The 24,607-nt window shown below is 43.0% G+C and overlaps 1 protein-coding gene across 1 annotated transcript in view; it reads right to left on the reverse strand.

Moving 5' to 3' along the window:
• LOC129837688 (ras-related protein Rab-26) overlaps nucleotides 1–24,607 on the reverse strand; it is a gene marked incomplete in the record, with an annotated part of 127,114 nt that overhangs the window by 101,333 nt on the left and 1,174 nt on the right.

The raw sequence follows: 24,607 nt of genomic DNA on the forward strand, positions 1-24,607 counted from the left end.
ACACACAGCTACAAAGTAAACAAGCAGGCACCCGAGAAGAGCACTCACTATCACATCAAAGAGAATTACTGAAGACAACATCCTATGGGATCAATCTGGGAAAGAGGTGGAAAGGGAAGCACAGGGGGTACAAGAACTGCCCAGCTAACAACAAATGTTCCTACAACTTTAGAGAGCGTCCCCTTAAGAGTCTCATTTGGTCAATACCTAACGTTTTCATAGGAATGTTCCAGTGATGTGCACGGACTGTTTCCAAGAGACCATTCCCTTAATGTCAAACAGAACTTAACCAGAAAATGTTCTCAGAATATTCAATATTCATGTTCTAGACAAGTGTCATGGGTACATGGCAAGAACATTCCCGTGTCAACCCAACGCATCACCAAGGGCACACTTCCTGCCCTCCAGGACATCTACAGCACCCGGTGTCACAGGAAGGTCAAGAAGATCAAAGACCTCAGCCACCCGAGTCACGGCCTGTTCACCCCGCTACCATCTAGAAGGCGGAGACAGCACAGGTGCATCAATACTTTTAAATAGCTTTTATCTCCAGGCCATCAGACCGAAATAGTCAGCGCTAGCCGGCCTTCACTCAGTACCCTACCCTGAACTTTAGTCACGGTTATAGCCAGCTACCACCCGGTACTCTACCCTGCACCTTAGAGACTGCTGCCCTACGTACATAGAGTAATTGAACACTGGTCACTTTAATAATGTTTACATACTGCTTTACCCACTTGTATATACTGTATTCTAGTCATGTGTCATCCTATACAACTACTGCTGTACACACCTTTCCCATTCATATACTGTTCAAACTGTCTGTACACACCATTATATATCACATAAGGTTGGTGACACCTTCATTGGGGAGAACAGGCTTGTGGTAATGGCTGGAGTGAAAAAGGTGGAACGGTATCAAATAAATCATCATGCCATTCCATTTGCTCCGTTCCAGTCATTGTTATGAGCCGTCCTCCCCTCAGCAGCTACCACTGTTATATATTTTTATTCTGGACTCGTTCTGACATTGCTCAATCTGATATTTCTTAATTTCTGTGTGTATTGTTTTGTTTTGTATTGCTAGGTATTAGTGCACTGTTGGCTCTAGAAACAAAAGCATTTCGTTGCACCTGCGATAACATCGCAAATCTGTGTACGCAACCAATAAACTGATTTGATTTGTGTACAGTTTTCTAAGGGTTAGGAGAATATTCCATCAATGTCCCACCAAACATACACAGAACATGGTTGTCATGTTCTTAGAACATAAGATATGAATGTTCTGGACACGTTTCACGTAGCGTTGCAACAATATTCCTGTGTATCAGTTGTCAGGACCTGCACAATGTATGTATGTCAAAGTGTGTCAAATATTTAAGTTGAAAACACTTTGTTAAAAGAATTCTGTGTGTGTGTGTGTTTACCTTTCTTTGGAACCATCAGGTGACATCCTGACAACTGATACACAGAAATGTTCATACAACGTTCCCATAAAACGTAGATAATGAATAGTTTATATTCTGAGTACTGGGCAACCATGTTTTATGTACTGTATGTTTGGTGGGATGTTAATGGAATATATTCTCATAATGCTAACAAAACTGGACATGGGAATGTTCTTCCAACATTCCCGTGAAACATGTCTACAATATTGGATGTTCTGAGAACATGGCAACCAATTTCTGGCTAAGTTCTGTTTGAAAATTAGGGAATGTTCTCTAACGCCAAAACATGCTAAATAGGTTTTCAGGAGGTTTTTGCTAACATACAGTACCAGTCAAAAGTTTGGACGCAGCTACTCATTCAAGGGTTTTTCTTTATTTTTACTATTTTATACATTGCAGAATAATAGTGAAGACATCAAAACTATGAAATAACACATATGGAATCATGTAGTAACCAAAAAAAAGTGTTAAACAAATCAAAGTTTGCTTTGATGACAGCTTTGCATTCTCTCAACCAGCTTCATGAGGTAGTCACCTGGAATGCATTTCAATTAACAAGTGTGCTTTGTTAAAAGTTAATTTTTTGAATTTCTTCCCTTCTTAATGTGTTTGAGCCAATCAGTTGTGTTGTGACAAGGTAGGGGTAGTATACAGAAGATGTATACAGAAGCCATATTTAGTAAGACCAAGACCAAGTCCATATTATGGCAAGAACAGATCAAATAAGCAAAGACAAATGACAGTCCATCATTACTTTATAACATGAAGGTCAGTCAATGCGGAACATTTCAAGAACTTTGAAAGTTTCTTCAAGTGCAGTCGCAAAAACCATCAAGCGCAATGACGTAACTGGCTCTCATGAGGACCACCACAGGAAAGGAAGACCAGGAGTTACCTCTGCTGCAGAGGATAAGTTCATTAGAGTTAACTGCACCTCAGATTGCAGCCCAAATAAATACTTCACAGAATTCAAGTAACAGACAAGACACATCAACATCTACTGTTAAGAGGAGACTGTGTGAATCAGGCCTTCATGGTCAAATTGCTGCAAAGAAACCACTACTAAAGGACACCAATAAGAAGAAGAGACTTGCTTGGGCCAAGAAACATGAGCAATGGACATTAGACCGCTGGAATTCTGGCCTTTGGTCTGGAGTCAAATTTTAGGTTCCATCCGCCCTGTCTTTGTGAGATGCAGAGTAGGTGAACGGATGATCTCCGCATGTGTGGGTCCCACCGTGAAGCATGGAGGAGGCGGTGTGATGGTGTTTTGCTGGTGACACGGTCAGTGATTTATTTAGAACTCAAGGCACAATTAACTAGCATGGCTACCACAGCATTCAGCAGCGATACGCCATCCCATCTGGTTTGCGCTCATTGGTTTTTCAACAGGACAATGACCCAACACACCTCCAGCCTGTGTAAGGGCTATTTGACCAATAAGGATAGTGATGGAGGGCTGCATCAGATGACCTGGCCTCCACAATCACCCAACCTCCACCCAATTGAGATGGTTTGGGATGAGCCAACAAGTGCTCAGCATATGTGGGAACTCCTTCAAGACTGTTGGAAAAGCATTCCAAGGGTGGCTACTTAGAAGAATCTCAAATATAAAATATTTTGATTTGCTTAACACTTTTTTGGTTACTATGTGTTTTCATAGTTTTGATGTCTTCACTATTATTCTACAATTAGGTGTGTCCAGACCTTTGACTGGTAATGTACATAACGGAAAACTGGACACTCAAGACATCTGAGGAACATTACAGGTAACATCACAAAATGGCATGGGGCATACCAGGCTAATGAAACAGTGTTCTCAAGTTGGACATCATAGTATTGCAGGGCAATTGAGCTGTGGAGGCTATAGACCTTGACTTGAGTAATTATTGAAGACATGGAGTACGTTTAGGTTAAGGAATAAAGGTTTGACATGCATAGGCACACTGTCAGGGCTCTTCAACTCTGTTCCTGGAGAGCTACCGTCCTACAGGTTTTCCTTCCAACCCCAGGTGTAACTAACCTGATTCAGCTTAGGTGCGCTAGTATAGGGGTTGGTGCAAAAACCTACAGGACGATAGCTCCCCAGGAACAGGGTTGAAGAGGCTTGCTGTAGAACCTATGCATGGTTGGGAATGAGACTTTTCCACATACCCCCCCCCACACTTAGAAGTGCAATCAGATGGCACAATGCAGGCAAAATACAAGTAAGCAGACATGATCTTAATTTGAGCCAGTTTGATACATCAGGAAAATAATCCTGCAGCAACAGTTTGTATTATGTGGATTATAATAAATTGACATTTTTGTGGTGCTTGATAGATGTTTCATTAGGGCAAATCAAGTCTGATTTAGACATTAGAAGCGTTGTAAAAACTCAAATAAACAACCAGTTTGCATTTCCTGCTTAGCAGGAAAATTCACAGCAACAAAAGAGTGATCAAATTAAGATCCTACATCTGTACTACAGTATTCTGATTGTATAAAATGATTGATGGGTTATACAGACTTTACTATACCAGGCTCAGAATCCCTTATGTACTGTGGTGTGGTGCCCTGCGTGTTACAAAGTCAGTGTTTGTTCTTGTCACAGTGTGAATGTTTGAGTGCTGCGTCAGGAGAGGCACACAATCGTCTCCAATATCCTTGTTGACACAGCTGTGGCTCAGTAGCTGACAATACAGTTGCTAATGTAGGTTCAGTACGTAGTGTAATGTAACCAAACATCCATTTCAATCATTAGACAAATGCGCTTTGGTACTAAAATGTCATGATTTCTTAATTATCTGCTGGATCTCTGGAGTCCGGCAAGCTCATTCCGGTTGGTCTCTGAAGATGCGCTGGGTCCATTCCTACTCCAGCCCAAACACCATCTTGTTTATTGTATCAGCAAGGCGTCCTCGGACCCGGGCTGCCTTCTCATCAATGGCCCCTTCGTCCTTTTGTAGCACTGAGTCAAACAAGTTGATGCAGAAGGCAAATCGGCGATACCACGCTTTTATACATTTTGGAACGTGCATCATAATGGAACCCCAAATAACATCATACAACTTCTTGACCACTTAATCTTTTGTTCATTTTCTGTCTTATTTTTCAATTTGGAGTGCAGGATGTTTAAATGAAATAGCCGGTCACTGGCGAAAATAAATACATTTTTCTCATGTGTCGATCACAGTTATAGGCCAATGGCTATTGGACCAGCCTGGCCTCATCTAGCCTTAGTTGTTTTAGTTCTTCTAACCTTATGTACATTTCCAAACCTTTGTCATCAGTTGTGTGGTTTTTTATTGGGCACATGCAATTTCTTCTGTCCCAGACAAATCTCATTGTCTGCTTGCATGCACCTCCCCTATATGCACCTCCCCTGTCTTCACTCAGGATCTCAGCGATCACTGCCTGCATCCGTAATAGGTCTGCGGTCAAACGACCACCCCTCATCACTGTCAAACGCTCCCTAAAATACTTCAGCGAGCAGGCCTTTCTAATCGATCTGGCCGGGGTATCCTGGAAGGATATTGACCTCATCTCGACAGCAGAGGATACCTGGTTATTCTTTAAAAGTGCCTTCCTCACCATCTTAAATAAGCATGCTCCATTCAAAAAATGTAGTACCAGGAACAGATATAGCCCTTGGTTCACTCCAGACCCGACTGCCCTTGACCAGCACAAAAACATCCTGTGGCGTACTGATTTTGCATCGAATAGGCCCCATGATATGCAACTTTTCAGGGAAGTTAGGAACCAATATACACAGGCAGTTAGGAAAGCTAAGGCTAGCTTTTTCAAACAGAAATTTGCATCCTGTAGCACAAACTCTGGGACACTGTAAAGTCCATGGAGAATAAGAGCACCTCCTCCCATCTTCCCACTGCACTGAGGCTAGGAAACACTGTCCCACCGATAAATCCACGATAATTGAAAATTTCAATAAGCATTTTTCTACGGCTGGCCATGCTTTCCACCTGGCTACCCCTACCTCGGTCAACTGCCCGGCACCCCCCACAGCAACTCGCCCAAGCCTCCCCCATTTCTCCTTCACCCAAATCCAGATAGCTGATGTTCTGAAAGAGCTGCAAAATCTGGACGCCTACAAATCAGCTGGGCTAGACAATCTGGACCCTCTCTTCCTAAAATGATCTCCTGAAATTGTTGCAACCCCTATTACTAGCCTGTTCAACCTCTCTTTCGTATCATCTGAGATTCCCAAAGATTGGAAAGCTGCCTCGATCATCCCCCTCTTCAAATGGGGAGACACTCTAGACCCAAACTGCTACAGACCTTTATCTATCCTATCCTGCCTTTCTAAGGTCTTCGAAAGCCAAGTTAACAAACAGATTACCAACCATTTCGAATCCCACCGTACCTGTCAATGGTGCACCTCAGCCACGCTCAAGGTCCTAAATGATATCATAACCGCCATTGATAAGAGACATTACTGTGCAGCCGTATTCATCGACCTGGCCAAGGCTTGACACTGTCAATCACCACATTCTGGTTTCTCAAATGATTGCCTCGCCTGGTTCACCAACTACTTCTCTGATAGAGTTCAGTGTGTCAAATCGGAGGGAATGTTGTCAGGACCTCTGGCAGTCTCTATGGGGGTGCCACAGGGTTCAATTCTCGGGCTAACTCTCTTCTCTGTAAACATCAATGATGTCGCTCTTGCTGCCGGTAATTCTCTGATCCACCTCTACGCAGACGACACCATTCTGTATACTTCTGGCCAATCTTTGGACACTGTGTTAACTAACCTCTAGATGAGCTTCAATGCCATACAACTCTCCTTCCGTTGTCTCCAACTGCTCTTAAATGCAAGTAAAACTAAATGCATGCTCTTCAACTGATCTCTGCCCGCACCTGCCCGCCCGCCCAGCATCACTACTCTGGACGGTTCTGACCTAGAATATGTGGACAACTACAAATACCTAGGTGTCTGGTTAGACTGTAAACTCTCCTTTCAGACTCACATTAAGCATCTCCAATCCAAAATTAAATCTAGAATTGGCTATTTCGCAACAAAGCATCCTTCACTCATGCTGCCAAACATACCCTCGTAAAACTGACCATCCTACTGATCCTCGACTTCGGCGATGTCATTTACAAAATAGCCTCCAACACTCTACTCAACAAATTGGATGCAGTCTATCACAATGCCATCCATTTTGTCACCAAAGCTCCATATACTACCCACCATTGCGACCTGTACGCTCTCGTTGGCTGGCCCTCGCTTCATACTCGTCGCCAAACCCACTGGCTCCAGGTCCTCTACAAGTCTCTGCTAGGTAAAGCCCCGCCTTATCTCAGCTCACTGATCACCATAGCGGCACCCACCCGTAACATGTGCTCCAGCAGGTATATCGCACTAGTCACCCCCAAAGCCAATTCCTCCTTTGTCCGCCTTTCCTTACAGTTCTCTGCTGCCAATGACTGGAACGAACTGCAAAAATCACTGAAGTTGGAGACTCATATCTTCCTCACCAGCTTTAAGCACCAGCTGTCAGAGCAGCTCACAGATCACTGCACCTGTACATTGCCCTTCTGTAAATAGCCCATCCAGCTACCTCATCCCCATACTGTATTTATTTATCTTGCTCCTTTGCACCCCAGTATCTCTACTTGCACATTCATCTTCTGCACATCAATCACTCCAGTGTTTAATTGGTATATTGTAATTACTTCACCACCATAGCCTATTTATTGCCTTACCTCCCTTATTTGCCCACTCTGTATATAGACTTTTTTCTACTGTATTATTGACTGTATGTTTGTTTATTCCATGTAATATTCCATGTAACTCTGTGTTGTTGTATATGTCGAACTCCTTTGCTTTATTCTTTGCCAGGTCGCAGATGTAAATGAGAACTTGTTCTCAACTAGCCTATCTGGTTAAACAAAGGTGGAAAAAAAATTATTAAATAAAAGACCTACAACACCTATATCTTAAGAATACCATGGAATATATATCTTCTTTTTTTTACACCTTCCAAAAGCATAATCAGTGCTCTAACTCCCCCTTGCGCTGGTCTGGAGCAATGAAGCAGTGACGCAGGGTAACGTACTAAACCACAAATTACCTCGAAGTCCTGCGGCATAATCTCAAAACTTTTAATTGAGGAACAACTGTACCCAACACTTTTTGTGACAAAACCATCAGTAGGCCTAGAGTTGAAAATGCGATGGAAATCCATTTAACTTGTATAATTTACCCGCAAAATAAATGTTTATGTGCACTACGTATTTATGCACAGACTTTTATCTGCAACAAGTCAATTTGATGGAAAGAACTGATGGTTGAGCATTTTAAGCAGCTAGGCTGGCTATCTGTGGAAAAAAAGAGTAGTATTGTCACGCCCTGACCTTAGTTATCTATGTTTTCTTTATTATTTTGGTTAGGTCAGGGTGTGACGAGGGTGGGTATGCTTGTTTTGTATTGTCTAGGGCACAGGTGTCAAACTCATTCCACGGGGGGCCGAGTGTCTGCGGGTTTTCGCTCCTCCCTTGTACTTGATTGATGAATTAACATCACTAATTAGTTAGGAACTCCCCACACCTGGTTGTCTAGGGCTTTATTGAAAGGAAAAACCAAAAACCTGCAGACACTAGGCCCTCCGTGGAATGAGTTTGACACTCCTGGTCTAGGGTTTTTGTATGTCTAGGGGTGTTTGTAAGTCTAGGCATATGTATGTCTATGGTGGCCTGAATTGGTTCCCAATCAGAGGCAGCTGTTTATCGTTGTCTCTGATTGGAGATCATATTTAGGTTGCCATTTTCCCTTTTGGTTTTGTGGGTTCTTACTCTATGTTAGTTGCCTGTCTGCACTAGCCATATTAGCTTCACGGTTTGTTTTGGTCAGTGGTCGTTATATAATTAAAGAAGAATGTACTCTTATCACGCTGCGCCTTGGTCTCCTCCCTCCTACGGCTGTGACAAGTATTATTTCAAGTTGGTCTGGTCCACAGAATTATCACGGACTCAGCCCTCAGGTACTTATCCAACTTTTTTACCTTTGTTAGAGATGTCCAACAGCATAATAACAGAGCCAAAGACTCTAATATTCACTGTTTTAAATATATGAGTCTATCTGGTATTAAGGCATTTCTATATCCCAGCACTGAGTGGAACAAACTACCACAGCAACTCAAAGCCATACCAACCATAACCACTTTTAAAAAGAATTTCAAAAGATGGCTATTGTGTGAACAGTGAACTTGTTTTGACTATCTGTAATTGTATATGTTTTTATGTAAAAAAATAAATAATAGGGAACACAATGTAAATAAGTCCTGACTATTATGCAATCTCGGTCACTTAAAAATCTTTGTACAGTGAGGGAAAAAGTATTTGATCCCCTGCTGATTTTGTACATTTGCCCACTGACAAAGACATTATCAGTCTATAATTTTAATGGTAGGTTTATTTGAATAGTGAGAGACAGAATAACAACAACAAAAAATCACAAAAAAAATGTTGGGGTTGTTATTCTGTCTCTCACTGTTTCTAATAAACCTACCATTAAAATTATAGACTAATCATTTCTTTGTCATTGGGCAAACGTACAAAATCAGCAGGGGATCAAATACTTTTTCCCTCACTGTACCTATGTATTTTTTTTCACTCATGTATGAATATTGTAAGATAATACACAACGCAGAGAACTAGAGGTCAATAGGGAATAAACAATCAATGGAAATTGTTATTTTTCACATCTTTTCTAAATATGTGTAGGAATTTCAGTCCGGAACTCATACCTACATGTGTCAAATTCTCATTTGTCCAATTCATCTACACATTGAGCTTGAATGTAATGAGTGAGCTGAGAGTCGGGTGGCAAGTTCAGGGAGTGAGTGTTTTTAATAAAAAAATGAAACAATAAACACGTAACACAAACAACGCACCGACATGAAAACGGAGTCAATAACACCTGAGGAAAGAACCAAGTGGAGTGACAGATATAGGGAAGATAATCAAGGAGGTGATTGAGTGTCATGAGGCGCAGGTGCGCGAGACGATGGTAACATTTGTGTGGGATAATCAGCAGCCTGATGACCTAGAGGCCGGAGAGGGAGTATACGTGACACTGAAACAGGAGACTTGTTATTTTGCCATTGGCCCAATTTTAGTGCAAGGAATTCTAATTGGTCAACCACAGGCTAGGGTTGGGGGGTTATAAATTACATCCTGTTACTTTGTTCTGTGGAGAGAATCACTGAGAACAAGGGAGAATGAACAACGACCATCTACTTCCCAGCTTGATTCCTTCTCTTTAAATAAACCTATTTTTCTCCCCCTGATTTGCTTTGGAGTCTGTATTATTGAAGAGTAACATCAACTGCTAACACTCACAAAAAAAAATATTTTACAAACAAATAAAAAAAAAATGAATGGCACCGGCTGCCGTTTTACATGCTCCTAACCAACTTTGATATTTTGTATGTTTTTCGCATTGTTTGTAACTTATTTTGTACATAATGTTGCTGCTTCCGTCTCTTATTACCGATAAGCGCTTCTGGATATCAGAACAGCGATTACTCACCTCGAACAGGACAAAGATTTGTTCTTTAATGAGACCGATGCGAAGCATATACTGCTTCTCTGAGACCAAGCCAAAATCTGTGTAATTTGCAAGAAGAAAAGACGGAAATACAGGGGGCGGAGATCAGGGTGCCTTATGAGAATTCGTCGGCGAGTGGGTAACCCGCCTCTCCCATCCGTTCTATTGGCCCACGTGCAATCACTGGAGAATAAACTGGATCTCCGTTTGAGACTATCCTACCAACGGGACATTAAAAACTGTAATATCTTATGTTTCACAGAGTCGTGGCTGAAGAACAACACGTATAATATTTAGTTGGCTGGGTTTTCCGTGCATCGGCAGGACAGAACAGCTACGTCTGGTAAGATGAGGGGTGGGGGTGTGTCTATTTGTCAATAACAGCTGGTGCGCGGTGTATATTAAGGAGGTCTCGAGGTATTGCTCGCCTGAGGTAGAGTACCTCATGATAAACTGTAGACCACACTATCTGCCAAGAGTTTTCATCTATATTTTTCGTAGTCATCTATTTACCACCACAAACCGATGATGGCACTAAGGCCGCACTCAACGAGCTGTTTTAGGCTATAAGCAAACAAGAAAATGCTCATCCAGAAGCGGCACTTCTAGTGGCCGGGACTTTAATGCAGGCAAACTTAAATCCGTTTTACCTCATTTTTACCAGCATGTCACATGTACAAACAGAGGTGGAAAAAACTCTAGACCACCCTTACTCCACACACAGAGACTCATACAAAGCTCGCCCTCCATTTGGCAAATCTGACCATAATTCTATCCTCCTGATTCCTGCTTACAAGCAAACACTAAAGCAGGAAGTACCAGTGACTCTTTCAATACGGAAGTGGTCAGATGACGTGGATGCTACAGGACAGTTTTGAAAGCACAGACTGGAATATGTTTCGGGATTCATCCAAAGGCATTGAAGAGTATACTACCTCAGTCACCGGCTTCATCAATAAGAGCATCGACGACGTCGTCCCCACAGTGACCGTACGTACATTTCCCAACCAGAAGCAATGGATTAAAGGCAACATCCGCACCGAGCTAAAGGCTAAAGCTGCCGCTTTCAAGGAGTGGGACACTAATCCATACTATTATAAGAAATACCGCTATGCCCTCAGACGAACCATCAAATAGGCAAAGAGTCAATGCAGGACTAAGATTGAATCCTACTACACCGGCTCTGACGCTCGTCGGATGTGGCAGGGCTTGCAAACTATTACGGACTACAAAGGGAAACCCAAGCGCGAGCTGCCCAGTGACGCAAGCCTACCAGACGACCTAAATGCCATTTATGCTCGCGTCGAGGCAAGCAACACTGAAGCATACATGAGCACCAGCTGTTCGGGACGACTGTGTGGTCATGCTCTCCGTAGCCGATGTGAGCCAAGACCTTTAAACAGGTAAACATTCACAAGGCCCCAGGGCCAGATGGATTACCAGGATGTGTACTCAGAGCATGCGCGGACTAGCAAGTGTCTTCACTGCTATGTTCAACCTCTCCCTGACCGAGTGTCTAATACCTACATGTTTCAAGCAGATCACCATAGTCCCTGTGCCCAAGAAAGCGAAGGTAACCTGCCTAAATGACTACCGCCTGTAGCACTCAATTCGGTAACAATGAAGTGCTTTGAAAGGCTGGTCATGGCTCACATCAACACCATTATCCCGGGAACCCTAGAACCACTCCAATTTGCATACCGCCCCAACAGATCCACAGCTCCTTTTGTCCACTTGGACAAAAGGACCCTGGGACTAACCACTTCCCTCTGCAACTGGATCCTGGACTTCCTGATGGGCCGACCCCAGGTGGTAAGGGTAGGCAGCAACACGCTGATGCTCAACACGGGGGCCAGTCATGCCAAATAGTGCCCCCCTGCCAAAAACTGTCCCAATTGGATTCAATGAGTTATAGGTGTTGCTAGGGTTGTTGCTAGAACATGCAAAATTCTGACTGGATTACGTAATGAACAAAAGCATCCGTTGCTATGCTGGTTGCTTGGCTCTATTTTACCTCGTAGTGGTCAGCAAGGAAGGAGGATACGGGCATTTCTAGTTCTATTTCACCGCATAAACGTTTGCTTAGTCCGCGCAAAATTATTACCTCAGAATTGCTCTCCAAGGATGGTGTTTTTGACGGTGACAACCTGCTGACTACCTGCTGTTTTAGAGGACCGAAAAGACTGGAAAGAACACTTTCTTTAGCATATATTTGTCAATATAAGTAATTATTGTTAAATAGGAATAAATAGTTTAAGCTGTTTTTAGATTGGCGTTGCTAGGTACTGTACTTATTTACCTCAGCCTGCGTAGTCACCTAGCCAGCTACAGTAGCTAGCAAGTTTTAGACAGCTAATGTTAGCTAAATAAAACTATCTAGCTACTGTAACGTAAACTCACTCACTTTTGTACATCGCCTTGGTCCGTACAATAATTTTAGCGCCCCAAAAACGTAATACTTCCAGATCAACTGTAATGTCAATACTATTGTAAAGCACGATTTCTCCCCTTTCCAACAGAATCAATTACATGACCCCCACGCTGCCCGTTTCTGCATGATTAAAGAAGGCAATGAGCCCCGTCGGGTCTTTTTAAAAATGTCAGGTGGGGAAGTGAAACTAATGCGTGATAGTGAGAAGGAGAGGAGATGTATGGGAAACTGCTTTTTTTCACTCGATCTGTCCAACTTATCACCTTATCGCCTCTAAAATGTAAATAAAACACTATAAAGAGTTTATATAATGTGTCATTACATACCTATTTGAAGGTTTGTGTCGAATTTGAATCGGGTTTTTAGGGCGGTGCTAAAGTGATCTTAGAAGTAAACAGCGGCTTTGAGAATGATGATAGCATGCAATGATGACGCAAAAAATGACTAGGTATCCCCCCTTACCCCCGTCACTGTCCATTTCTTGTTTTTAAAGGATGAGAGAAGTGCTACACCTGGTGGGGAGAGATTGTAAGACAGAAATAGTTGCTTTATGCGTGCTGTATGTTACGACATGACACGTCACGATGTAACGGAGGGTCCATTTTTCAACTTTTCTCCAATACTATAGAGCCATTACCATGTCGATCAACGCTTGAGTAGAAACGTAGTTCACACCCCCGATTTTGAAGTCAACACAGTCGCTACAGTCCCATTAGTTTTCTTTGTAGCCTCGTTTGAATGTTGCCGTTGCGCACATTTGTACGGAATGGGGTTAGTTTACGTTAACTGTTATTGTTTGTTTCTGTATGTAGCTTGCACTTTAATGGCATCCCTCGAGGATATTTGATTTTATCTTTCTAACCAGGTGACGTACTATGAAGACACCACTGATCTCGACCAGAGGGGCACATTTCAGAGAAATTCACAATTCAGGGTAACTTTAAGCAGTTAACTTCTATTAGATAACAGGACTGATTTAGCCATGTACAACCATTTTTTCAACAACCATTTTCCATCTAGCGAGTTGCTAGCTATATACATATAGTTCAGTGGAGGCTGCTGAGGGGAGGATGGTTCATAATGTCTGGGCTGGAGTAAATGGAATGGTATCAAACACGTGGTTTCCATGTGGTTGATACCATTCAATTGACTCCATTCCAGCCACCTGATCAATCAAATGGATAGGTGTAAGCAATTATGGTAATTCCAAATGCCCTTAACTAGGTGTCTTCGCTAGACAGACACAGAGAGGGGGGGTGAAAAAGAAAGGATGAAAGTGAGCGAGGGAGAGAAAGACAGAGAGAGGTGGAGAGAGAAAAAACAAAGGCTGCAATGCAAATGTACTTGAGCCTTTCAACAACTCTTCTCTTCAAATCAAATTTTATTTGTCACATTCGCCGAATACAACAAGGTGTGGACCTTACTGGGAAATGCTTACTACAAGCCCTTCATCAACAATGCAGTTCTAGAAATGGAGATAAGAAAATATTACTAAATAAAAATACAATCAAAAAGTAACACAAGAAAATGACATAACAATAAGGGGTATAGGGGTACCGAGTCAATACCGGTACCGAGTCAATGTGTGGGGGTACAGGTTAGTCGAGGTCATTTGTAAAGTGACTATGCATAGATAATAAACAGCGAGTAGCAGCGCGGGCGGGGGGGGGGGGGGTCAATGTAAATAGTCCAGGTAGCCATTTGATTAATTGTTCAGCAGTCTTATTGCTTGAGGCTAGAAGCTGTTAACTTCTCTGATCTACGGATACCGGATGCGGGTTTAAATTCGACAACATACGGTGATCGCCACAAATAGTCGTATTAAACATTGCTGAAAATACAAGTGTCTCACATGCTTCAAAAGCCTAGAATCTTGCTAATCTTGCTAATCTGCTAATTGTCAGATTTAAAAAAGGATTTAATGCGAAAGAATACGATGCGATTATCTGAGCACAGAGCCCCATACCAAAATACTTTTAACCAGCACAGGCGTAACAAAATCACAGATTGCAATGAAATAAATCGTTTACCTTTGAAGATCTTGCTCTGTTTGCAATCCCAAGGCTCATTGTTACACAATGAATGGTCTTTTGTTCGGTTAAATCCATTTTTATAGCCTAACACGAAACATTTTGTGAACGCTTATTTCGTGTCATTCAATTTTCGGCAACATTCGACGTAAATACACAGACTAAACCTGACTTTATCCAGTCATGTTTGGTTTCCTTGCAATCAACTGTTTGTTTGTAACACAACCAAACTTGATGGGTCATTTCGCGGGACGTATTGACCCAAAGAAACCGATTGGAAGACAACAAGTAACGACCTCATTGTGCACCAATTATATGACCGCTGTTTTGTTGATTGACTGTATTTTAACCCAATGACCACTGATCGTCTTGAAATCTAGCTGGGTAGATAGACAATGCGCAGAGGTAAACGGCAATATGTAATGTTTGTGTTTTGGGAGACCAACCCATGTAGTAAACTCCGGCGTAAAGACCGTCATTCGCCATTGAAGATTCATACTGGAAGGAGCCAAACTCATTACGCACAGCACTGTTTCGGTAAGAAGCATCTTCAGCTGTTTATTATATCGAATATCATGGCGATAAAGTCAGGGAAAGCTAAATCTAAGACTAGATATACGAATGTAGACAAAATTATAGAGGAAATTGATTGTGAAACATATGCTTTTGGAAGACGACTCAGTTAGCGACCATGACTCAAATGGAAGCATATTTTTTGAACGGAGAGGACATTGTTTTGGACTGGTAAGTTCTTCTCATGCTAATGCCGTTGTTTGAAATTAATAATATAAAATATTATTTGTGATTGTTTTTACATTTTATTTGCAATATACAAAAATGTAATGAAATGTGTAAAGTACAGATTGTCTATACTTCCTCCAGCGGCATGCTTCCTCAACTCAGTCTATATATTATGGATTAGAGGGAGCATGGTCGAGATGCGTGTGTCTGCCGCCAACGTGTCCATCCCCAACGTGTCCATCCCCCTCTGAAGCTGGTTCATCCAGCTGGACCCCTGCTGTCTCTGGCTCCACACCTCCCGGGCCATCTTGAGGTAAACTGTTCATATTTACTCTTGAGGGCTATATAAATTGATTTGATAGAGGACTGAGGGTCTTCCAAATATTGAAAGTGTGTAAATAGTTACCCATGTTTTGTAAAAGTATTTTTTTTTTTCTTCAAAAAATGTTTTCCCATTTATTTATTTTTCTCCATTTTTTGGGGGGGTGTGTTAGAATACCATTTTGGTATTTTGTATATAGTTATTTGTTTCAAAATGTATACCTTCACCAATTTGGCCACTTGGGTACATTTGGGCTACTTGTGTGGGACTCCTGGGTGACTTCATGATAAATGTCATGTAGCACACTCATTTTGGAAGTTATCATTCTGAAACTTTGCACAAGTACTGTTGCCCTCTTATGTTTTTCACTGAAATTGTCCCCATATTCATATCTGAATGTTTGTTTTATCTTGTTCATTTTAAATATGATGATACAACAATTAAAAAGAAAATGTATGTTTTTTTTCATTGTATTATCTAAACCAGATCTATTGTGTTATATTCTCCTACATTCAATTCACATTTACACAAACTTCAGAGTTTTCTTTCAAATGGTACCAAGAATATGCATATCCTTGCTCCTGGGCCTGAGCTAGAGGCAGTTAGATTTGGGTATGTCTTCAGGCGGAAATTGAAAGAGGGGGGGGTGTAACTGTAAGAGGTTTAAGGAGTCTTTTGGTCCCAGACTTGGCGCTCCGGTACCACTGCTGTGCAGTAGCAGAGAGAACAGTCTATGACTTGGGTGACTGGAGTCTGACAATTTTTGGGGCCTTCTTCTGACACCACCTGGTAAATAGGCCCTGGATGTCAGGAATCTTGTCCCCAGTGATGTACTGGGCCGTACGCGCTACCCTCTGTGACGCCTTATGGTCAGATGCCGAGTAGTTGCCATACCAGGCGATGATGAAACTGCTCGGCATCTGACCGTAAAGCGGTCTCTTCCAACTTGTTAGGCAATCATTTCTACCTATGGGACAAGGATGGCCAGCTACACAGGAGGGTGGATTTTACTTAGGAGGAGAAGGAGGCCGTACTGACCGAGATGCATGCTGGCCATTTCGGAGTGAAGCGCATGATTGCCAAAATCAACCTACGCTCCTTCTGATGGGAATTGTCAAGGAGGGGGGCAGCTGGGCAAGTGAAATAACCTTTTGTTTATCAATCACATTCTATTATATCTGAAATTATTATGATTTCAATGAATGTCATATCAGAGAGCACACAATGTTTCAATTTGTCACTTTTTGCTTAAAGGTCAGTACCCTGTCTAGCCTGCCTGAAGTTTGAGAGGGCGAAGACTGTTGCGCCGGAGTTGAAGCCCATCAAAGTTGTTTCACCATGGCACATGATCGGTAAGTGTCCCAATTCAAATTTTGCCCTGATAAGTTGTTTTGTAATGGTTGCTTTATTTGACCACAGCAGAGTTCAATATTATAGAATGTGTGTGTTTCAGTATCCTTACAAACATGAAAATCTGTATACTGTATGACACAGATACGGTAATAATAAAGTCATCTTCTCTCTAACACTTTAAATGTTAGGGGTGGACCTCATCGGACCCTTTACAAAATCCTGGAATGGCAACAGCTGGTGTCTGACGGCAACCGATTACTTCACCAAGTGGGTGGAGGCAATACTCATTAAGGTCTGTAAAGGAAGAGAATGTGCATAGCTCTAAATTCCCTCCATAACCCACTAAAAAGGATGCTTGGAACCAAAAATATATTTTTCGTTTTGTATGGTACCCATCAAGGACGAGACTCGCGAGGCCACCTCCAAGGCGATGGTAGACATCTTCAACATCCACGGTTCTCCTGAGGTCATCTTGCGTGACAGGGGTCATGAACGCTGGAACAAGGTACGAATGTTATATGTCATATTCTGTCACAATGGTTTGTTTTATTTATTTTTTACAAAAATGTTGTTTCCATGGTACATAAGACATCTTTCAATATCTTACATTGTCAATAGATATCGCTTTCCTACCCCCTCCTCCAGGTTTGGTGAACGGACCAACCAGACTCACAAGACTGACATGGGCAAGTCCCTTGATTGGTACCAGGAAGGGTGGGAGAACAACCTGAAGATAATTCTCTTTGCACACAATAGCAGCATCCAGGCCTGCACCGAGTACGGACGGGAGCCGCAGCTGTCGACTGAGGTAAACAATGCAATTGTATACAGTGCCTTGCAAAAGTATTCATCCCCCTTGGCGTTTTTTCCTATTTTGTTGCATTACAACCTGTAATTTAAAAAGATTTTTTATTTGGATTTCATGTAATGGACATTCACAAAATAGTCCAAATTGGTGAAGTGAAATGAAAAAAAATGACTTGTTTCAAAAAATAAATAAAATAATAAAACAGAAACATGGTGTGTGCATATGTATTCAACCCTTTTGCTATGAAGCCCCTAAATAAGACCTGGTGCAACCAATTACCTTCAGAAGTCACACAATTAGTTAAATAAAGTCCACCTGTGTGCAATCTAAGTGACACGTGATCTGTCACATGATCTCAGTATATATACACACGTGTTCTGGAAGGCCCCAGAGTCTGCAACACCACTAAGCAAGTGGCACCATGAAGACCAAGGAGCTCTCCAAACAGGTCAGGGACAAAGTTGTGGAGAAGTACAGATCAGGGTTGAGTTATATAAAAAATATCTGAAACTTTGAACATCCCACGGAGCACCATTAAAATCCATTATAAAAAATGGAAAGAATACCAAAACTCATGGACCAGGCAAGGAGGACATTAGAGAGGCAACAAAGAGACCAAAGACAACCCTGAAGGAGCTGCAAAGCTCCACAGTGGATATTGGAGTATCTGTCCATAGGACCACTTTAAGCCGTACACTCCACAGTGCTGGGCTTTACGGAAGAGTGGCCAGAAAAAAGCCATTGCTTAAAGAAGAAAATAAGCAAACACATTTGGTGTTCACCAAAATGCATGTGGGAGACTCCCCACACATACGGAAGAAGGTACTCTGGTCAGATGAGACTAAAATGTAGCTTTTTGACCATCAAGGAAAATGCTATGTCTGGTGCAAACCCAACACCTCTCATCACCCCGAGAATGCGATCCCCACAGTGAAGCATGGTGGTGGCAGCATCAAATCAAATTTTATTAGTCACATGTGCCAAATACAACAGGTGTAGACCATACAGTGAAATGCTTACTTTTAAGCCCTTAACCAACAGTGCAGTTTCAGAAAATATGGATAAGAATAAGAGATAAAAGTAACAGGTAATTAAAGAGCAGCAGTAAAATTTTATAACAATATACAGGGGGTTGCCAGTACAGAGTCAATGTGCGGGGGCACCGGTTAGTTGAGGTAGTATGTACATGTTGTAGAGTTAATTAAAGTGACTATGCATAGATGACAACAGTGGTGTTTAATTAACAGTGGTGTGGAGAGGGGAGGGGGCAATGCGAATAGTCTGGGTAGCCATTTGACTAGATGTTCAGGAGTCTTATGGCTTGGGGGTAGCAGCTGTTTAGAAGCCTCTTGGACCTAGACTTGGCACTCCGGTACCGCTTGCCATGCGGTAGTAGAGAGAACAGTCTGACTAGGGTCGCTGGAGTCTTAGACAATTTTTAGGGCCTTCCTCTGACACTGCCTGGTGTTGGGGATCCTGGATTGCAGGAAGCTTGGCCCTAGTGATGTACTGGGCCCTTCGCACTACCCTCTGTAGTGCCTTGTGGTCGGAAGGCTCAGCAGTTGCCATACCAGGCAGTGATGCAACCAGTCAGGATGCGCTCGATGGTGCAGCTATAGAACCTTTTGAAGATCTGAGGACCCATGACAAATCTTTTCAGTCTCCAGAAGGGGAATAGGTTTTGTCGTGCCCGCTTTATGACTGTCATGGTGTGCTTGGACCATGTTAGTTTGTTGTGATGTGGACACCAAGGAACTTGAAGCTGTCATCCTGCTCCACCGATGAGAATGGGGGTGTGCTCGGTCCTCTTTTGTCTGTAGTCAACAATCATCTTGAGGGAGAGGCTGTTGTCCTGGCACCACATGGCCAGGTCTCTGACCTCCCTATAGGCTGTCTCATTGTTGTTGGTGATCAGGCCTACCACAGTTGTGTCATCTGCAAATTTAATGACGGTGTTGGAGTCGTGCCTGGCCATGCAGTCATGAGTGAACAAGGAGTACAGGAGGGGGCTGAGCACGCACCCCTGAGGCCCCTGTGTTGAGGATCAGCGTGGTGGATGTGTTGTTTACCTACCCTTACCACCTGGGGGTGGCCCGTCAGGAAGTCCAGGATCCAGTTGCAGAGGGATGTGTTTAGTCCCAGGGTCCTTAGCTTGTTGATGAGCTTTGAGGGCACTATGGTGTTGAACGCTGAGCTGTAGTCAATGAATAGCATTCTCACATAGGTGATCCTTTTGTCCAGGTGGGAAAGGGCAGTGTGGAGTGCAATAGAGACTGCATCATCTGTGTGGATGTCTTTCATCGGCAGGGACTGGGAAACTGGTCAGAATTGAAGGAATAATGGAAGAAGGACGAAAGGAAGTTGAGACCTGGTAAACCTCACTCCTCTTTTGCTCCTAGCTGGGCTCACCATATGTTAAAGTGAATATAAAAAAATATCTGACAACTACACTGCTCAAAAAAATAAAGGGAACACTTAAACAACACAATGTAACTCCAAGTCAATCACACTTCTGTGAAATCAAACTGTCCACTTAGGAAGCAACACTGATTGACAATAAATTCCACATGCTGTTGTGCAAACGGAATAGACAAAAGGTGGAAATTATAGGCAATTAGCAAGACACCCCGAAAAATGGAGTGATTCTGCAGGTGGTGACCACAGACCACTTCTCAGTTCCTATGCTTCCTGGCTGATGTTTTGGTCACTTTTGAATGCTGGCGGTGCTCTCACTCTAGTGGTAGCATGAGACGGAGTCTACAACCCACACAAGTGGCTCAGGTAGTGCAGTTCATCCAGGATGGCACATCAATGCGAGCTGTGGCAAAAAGGTTTGCTGTGTCTGTCAGCGTAGGGTCCAAAGCATGGAGGCGCTACCAGGAGACAGACCAGTACATCAGGAGACGTGGAGGAGGCCGTAGGAGGGCAACAACCCAGGAGCAGGACCGCTACCTGCGCCTTTGTGCAAGGAGGTGCACTGCCAGAGCCCTGCAAAATGACCTCCAGCAGGCCACAAATGTGCATGTGTCAGCATATGGTCTCACAAGGGGTCTGAGGATCTCATCTCGGTACCTATTGGCAGTCAGGCTACCTCTGGCGAGCACATGGAGGGCTGTGCGGCCCCACAAAGAAATGCCACCCCACACCATGACTGACCCATCGCCAAACCGGTCATGCTGGAGGATGTTGCAGGCAGCAGAACATTCTCCACGGCGTCTCTAGACTCTGTCACGTCTGTCACATGTGCTCATGTGCTCAGTGTGAACCTGCTTTCACCTGTGAAGAGCACAGGGCGCCAGTGGTGAATTTGCCAATCTTGGTGTTCTCTGGCAAATGCCAAACGTCCTGCACGGTGTTGGGCTGTAAGCACAACCCCCATCTGTGGACGTCGGGCCCTCATACCACCCTCATGGAGTCTGTTTCTGACCGTTTGAGCAGACACATGCACATTTGTGGCCTGCTGGAGGTCATTTTGCAGGACGCTGGCAGTGCACCTCCTTGCACAAAAGCGGAGGTAGCGGTCCTGCTCCTGGGTTGTTGCCCTCCTACGGCCTCCTCCACGTCTCCTGATGTACTGGCCTGTCTCCTGGTAGCGCCTCCATGCTCTGGACCCTACGCTGACAGACACAGCAAACCTTTTTGCCACAGCTCGCATTGATGTGCCATCCTGGATGAACTGCACTACCTGAGCCACTTGTGTGGGTTGTAGACTCCGTCTCATGCTACCACTAGAGAGCACCGCCAGCATTCAAAAGTGACCAAAACATCAGCCAGGAAGCATAGGAACTGATAAGTGGTCTGTGGTCACAACCTGCAGAATCACTCCTTTTTTGGGGGTGTCTTGCTAATTGCCTATAATTTCCACCTTTTGTCTATTCCATTTGCACAACAGCATGTGAAATTTATTGTCAATCAGTGTTGCTTCCTAAGTGGACAGTTTGATTTCACAGAAGTGTGATTGACTTGGAGTTACATTGTGTTGTTTAAATGTTCCCTTTATTTTTTTGAGCAGTGTATTTGCATTTGCACACAAAATAACCTGAAGCTAGTTTAAGTTTCCCTAACACTTATATTTTTATCTTTGTCTTCCCAATGTTACCTCGGTGGAAGCCAACAATCTTCTACAGTTTGGGCAGTTGGGACAGTCGACCACTGAAAGCCCTGAAGCCCTACACTTCTGTGAAGCCCAATAGACAAAGTACGTTACGTTTTGGGTGACATTTGAGAAGGCAAGAAATTATAGTTATGCTGAGCTTATAGAAAATGTACCTCTTTAATTTACCTCTCCAAATTACTATAGGACCATCAACTGTCTGAGCCCCCCAGGAGGTATCCCATCCACCAGAACCAGTGAGTTTGGATCAGTCTAATTCTCTGTGCTCTGAGTCGGAGGGGGACCAGCATTCTCTGTGCTCTGAGTCGGAGGGGGACCTGCTTGAGTTAGGCTATACCTTCCAAAAGTGTTAAAGTACATATCTCCCATTTATAACACTGCACTAATCCATAAAATTCTCACAGGAAAGTGTAACCTGTTTGCTTGTTTACATCTGTCTCCTACCCTGTTCCTTTTAACTCTGCTTCTGTTCTCCAGGAGCTAGGGGTTCTGCCCAACACCCAGATGTGGATCCACCCAAAGTCCTCTTACCAACCACCCTCCAACTTTTCCTCACATAATCTACAGCTACTGTTGTCATGTGGTCATTATCTGCTAAGAAAGTTGTTTTCTCTGAGATACCCAGATGAACTAAAAACACTAGCACTGCAAACACTCAGAACAAAGAGCGCTGCAGTGCCTGGACTTTGCGGTCTCCTTCTTCAAGTCCCCCTTCCAAGACTGGCTGCCTGTTGAGAACAAGTGACAGACAGAACCGCCCACCCACACAGCAACCACCACCTCTATAATCCACACACCAGAATTCAGTATTTTAGTCTGATTGACATGTGAGTGTACAAAAAAATCCTGAAAATAAATGAATGACACAACTGTACCAAAAACGATCAATGTGTGTGTATTAAAATCTTAAATATTGCCAGGTTGTTTTTCACAAGGTGTTGATTATTGTAAGTTGTAAAGTATCCTTTGGTGGTATTTATTTGTTCCACATTATTCATAGGACCTACAATTTATTCAACTACAAGGGTGTACTAATGAGCTTTGCGAGAGAAATTATTATCATAAGAGGACTACTGAAATTATATTATTTCAGTGTAGATACAGACCACAAAGACGGCTAAGGTAAGTAACTTTAATGTGTCGTGCAGATTACACGTTTTCTTTGCCATATCCGAAAAGTAGCAGCGTTTAAGACAGCGATGTAATGTTAAAAAGGTATGCAAAAGTAGTTTGAAGTAATGTTTTCATTTCGTTAGCTACACAAAACGTGTTAAAACAGCAAAATTGTCGCTGAAATCAGCCTTGTTTGTATAGCAATGATGAAAAGAACGTCATTTAGGATGTAATGTTTTCCAAAATGCTAATCGTTAGGTCATCACCCCGTTGATACAGCAACAGGTGCTTGATGCAGAGGGGTGCATGCTTAGTCCCCTCCTGTACTCCCTGTTCACCGACGACTGCGTGGCCAAGCTCAACTCCAACACAATCATTAAGTTTACTGACGACACAACAGTGGTAGGCCTGATCACCGACAACGATGAGAGCCTATAGGGAGGAGGCCAGAGACCTGGCAGTGTGGTGCCCGGGCAAGAACCTCTCCCTCAATGTGAGCAAGACAAAGGAGATGATCGTGGATTACAGGAAAGGGAGGCTCGAATATGCCCCCATTCAGTAGTGGAGCGGGTCGAGAGTTTCAAGTTTCTTGGGGTCCACATTACCAACAAACTATCATGGTCTAAACACACCAAGACAGGCGTGAAGAGGGCAGGACAACACCTTTTCCCCCTCAGAAGATTGGAAAGATTTGACATGGGTCCCCAGATCTTCAAAAAGTTCTACAGCTGCACCATCGAGAGCATCTTGACCGGTTGCATCACCGCCTGGTATGGCAACTGCTCGGCATCAGAAGGCCCCAAAAATGGTCAAAGACTCCAGTCACCCAAGTCATAGTCTGTTCTCTCTGCTACCGCATGGCAAGTGGTACCGGAGTGCCAAGTCTAGGTCCAAACGGCTCCTTAAAAGCTTCTACCCCCAAGGCATAAGACTGCTGAACAATTAATCAAATGGCCACCTGCACAATTTACATTGACACCCCCCCCCCCTCCCCCTTTGATTTTACACTTCTGCTACTCTCTATGCATAGTCACTTTACCCCTACCTACATGTACAAAAATCTCAACTAATCTGTACCCCCGCACATGGCCTCGGTATTGTTATGTTGTTACTTTTTATTTTATTTTTTACTTTACTTTATTTAGTAAATATTTTCTTAACTCTATTTCTTGAACTGGATTGTTGGTAAAGGGCTTGTAAGTAAATTTCACTGTAAGGTCTACAGCTGTTGTATTTGGTGCATGTGACAAATAGAATTTGATTTGATTTTACTGACAAATAAAATCAATCAATCCAAATGCAGCGGCCATTTGTTAAATGGAAAGAGACGTCTGTAACAAAACACCAAAACGTTTTCTGACATTTGGAGATTGGCAAGCCAAGCCTTTGATACTGGGTAGCCTTACAAATTAGGTAGGGATGCATTTTTGTTTGTCGAGATTGACAGTCTGGTGTTGAAAACGCAAACCATAATATTGGTTGTGTGGTGCATTGGCACAGAAACCTGCTGGTGGAAAATTTGTAGCATATATTTTATAAACTGTAATTATAAATACGGCATAAAAATTTTGAATATCTTCTCGTCCGTGGTGATCAGCGAACCTTCAACCTCCTGGCCCGTCCGTAGCCTTGCGTGGCATCGACAGTGCCACAAAAGCATGCTGAAGTAACAAAGTCGATTTTCACATTTGTAAAC

The sequence above is a fragment of the Salvelinus fontinalis genome, chromosome 1, assembly GCF_029448725.1.
Source record: "Salvelinus fontinalis isolate EN_2023a chromosome 1, ASM2944872v1, whole genome shotgun sequence".
NCBI lineage: Eukaryota > Metazoa > Chordata > Actinopteri > Salmoniformes > Salmonidae > Salvelinus > Salvelinus fontinalis.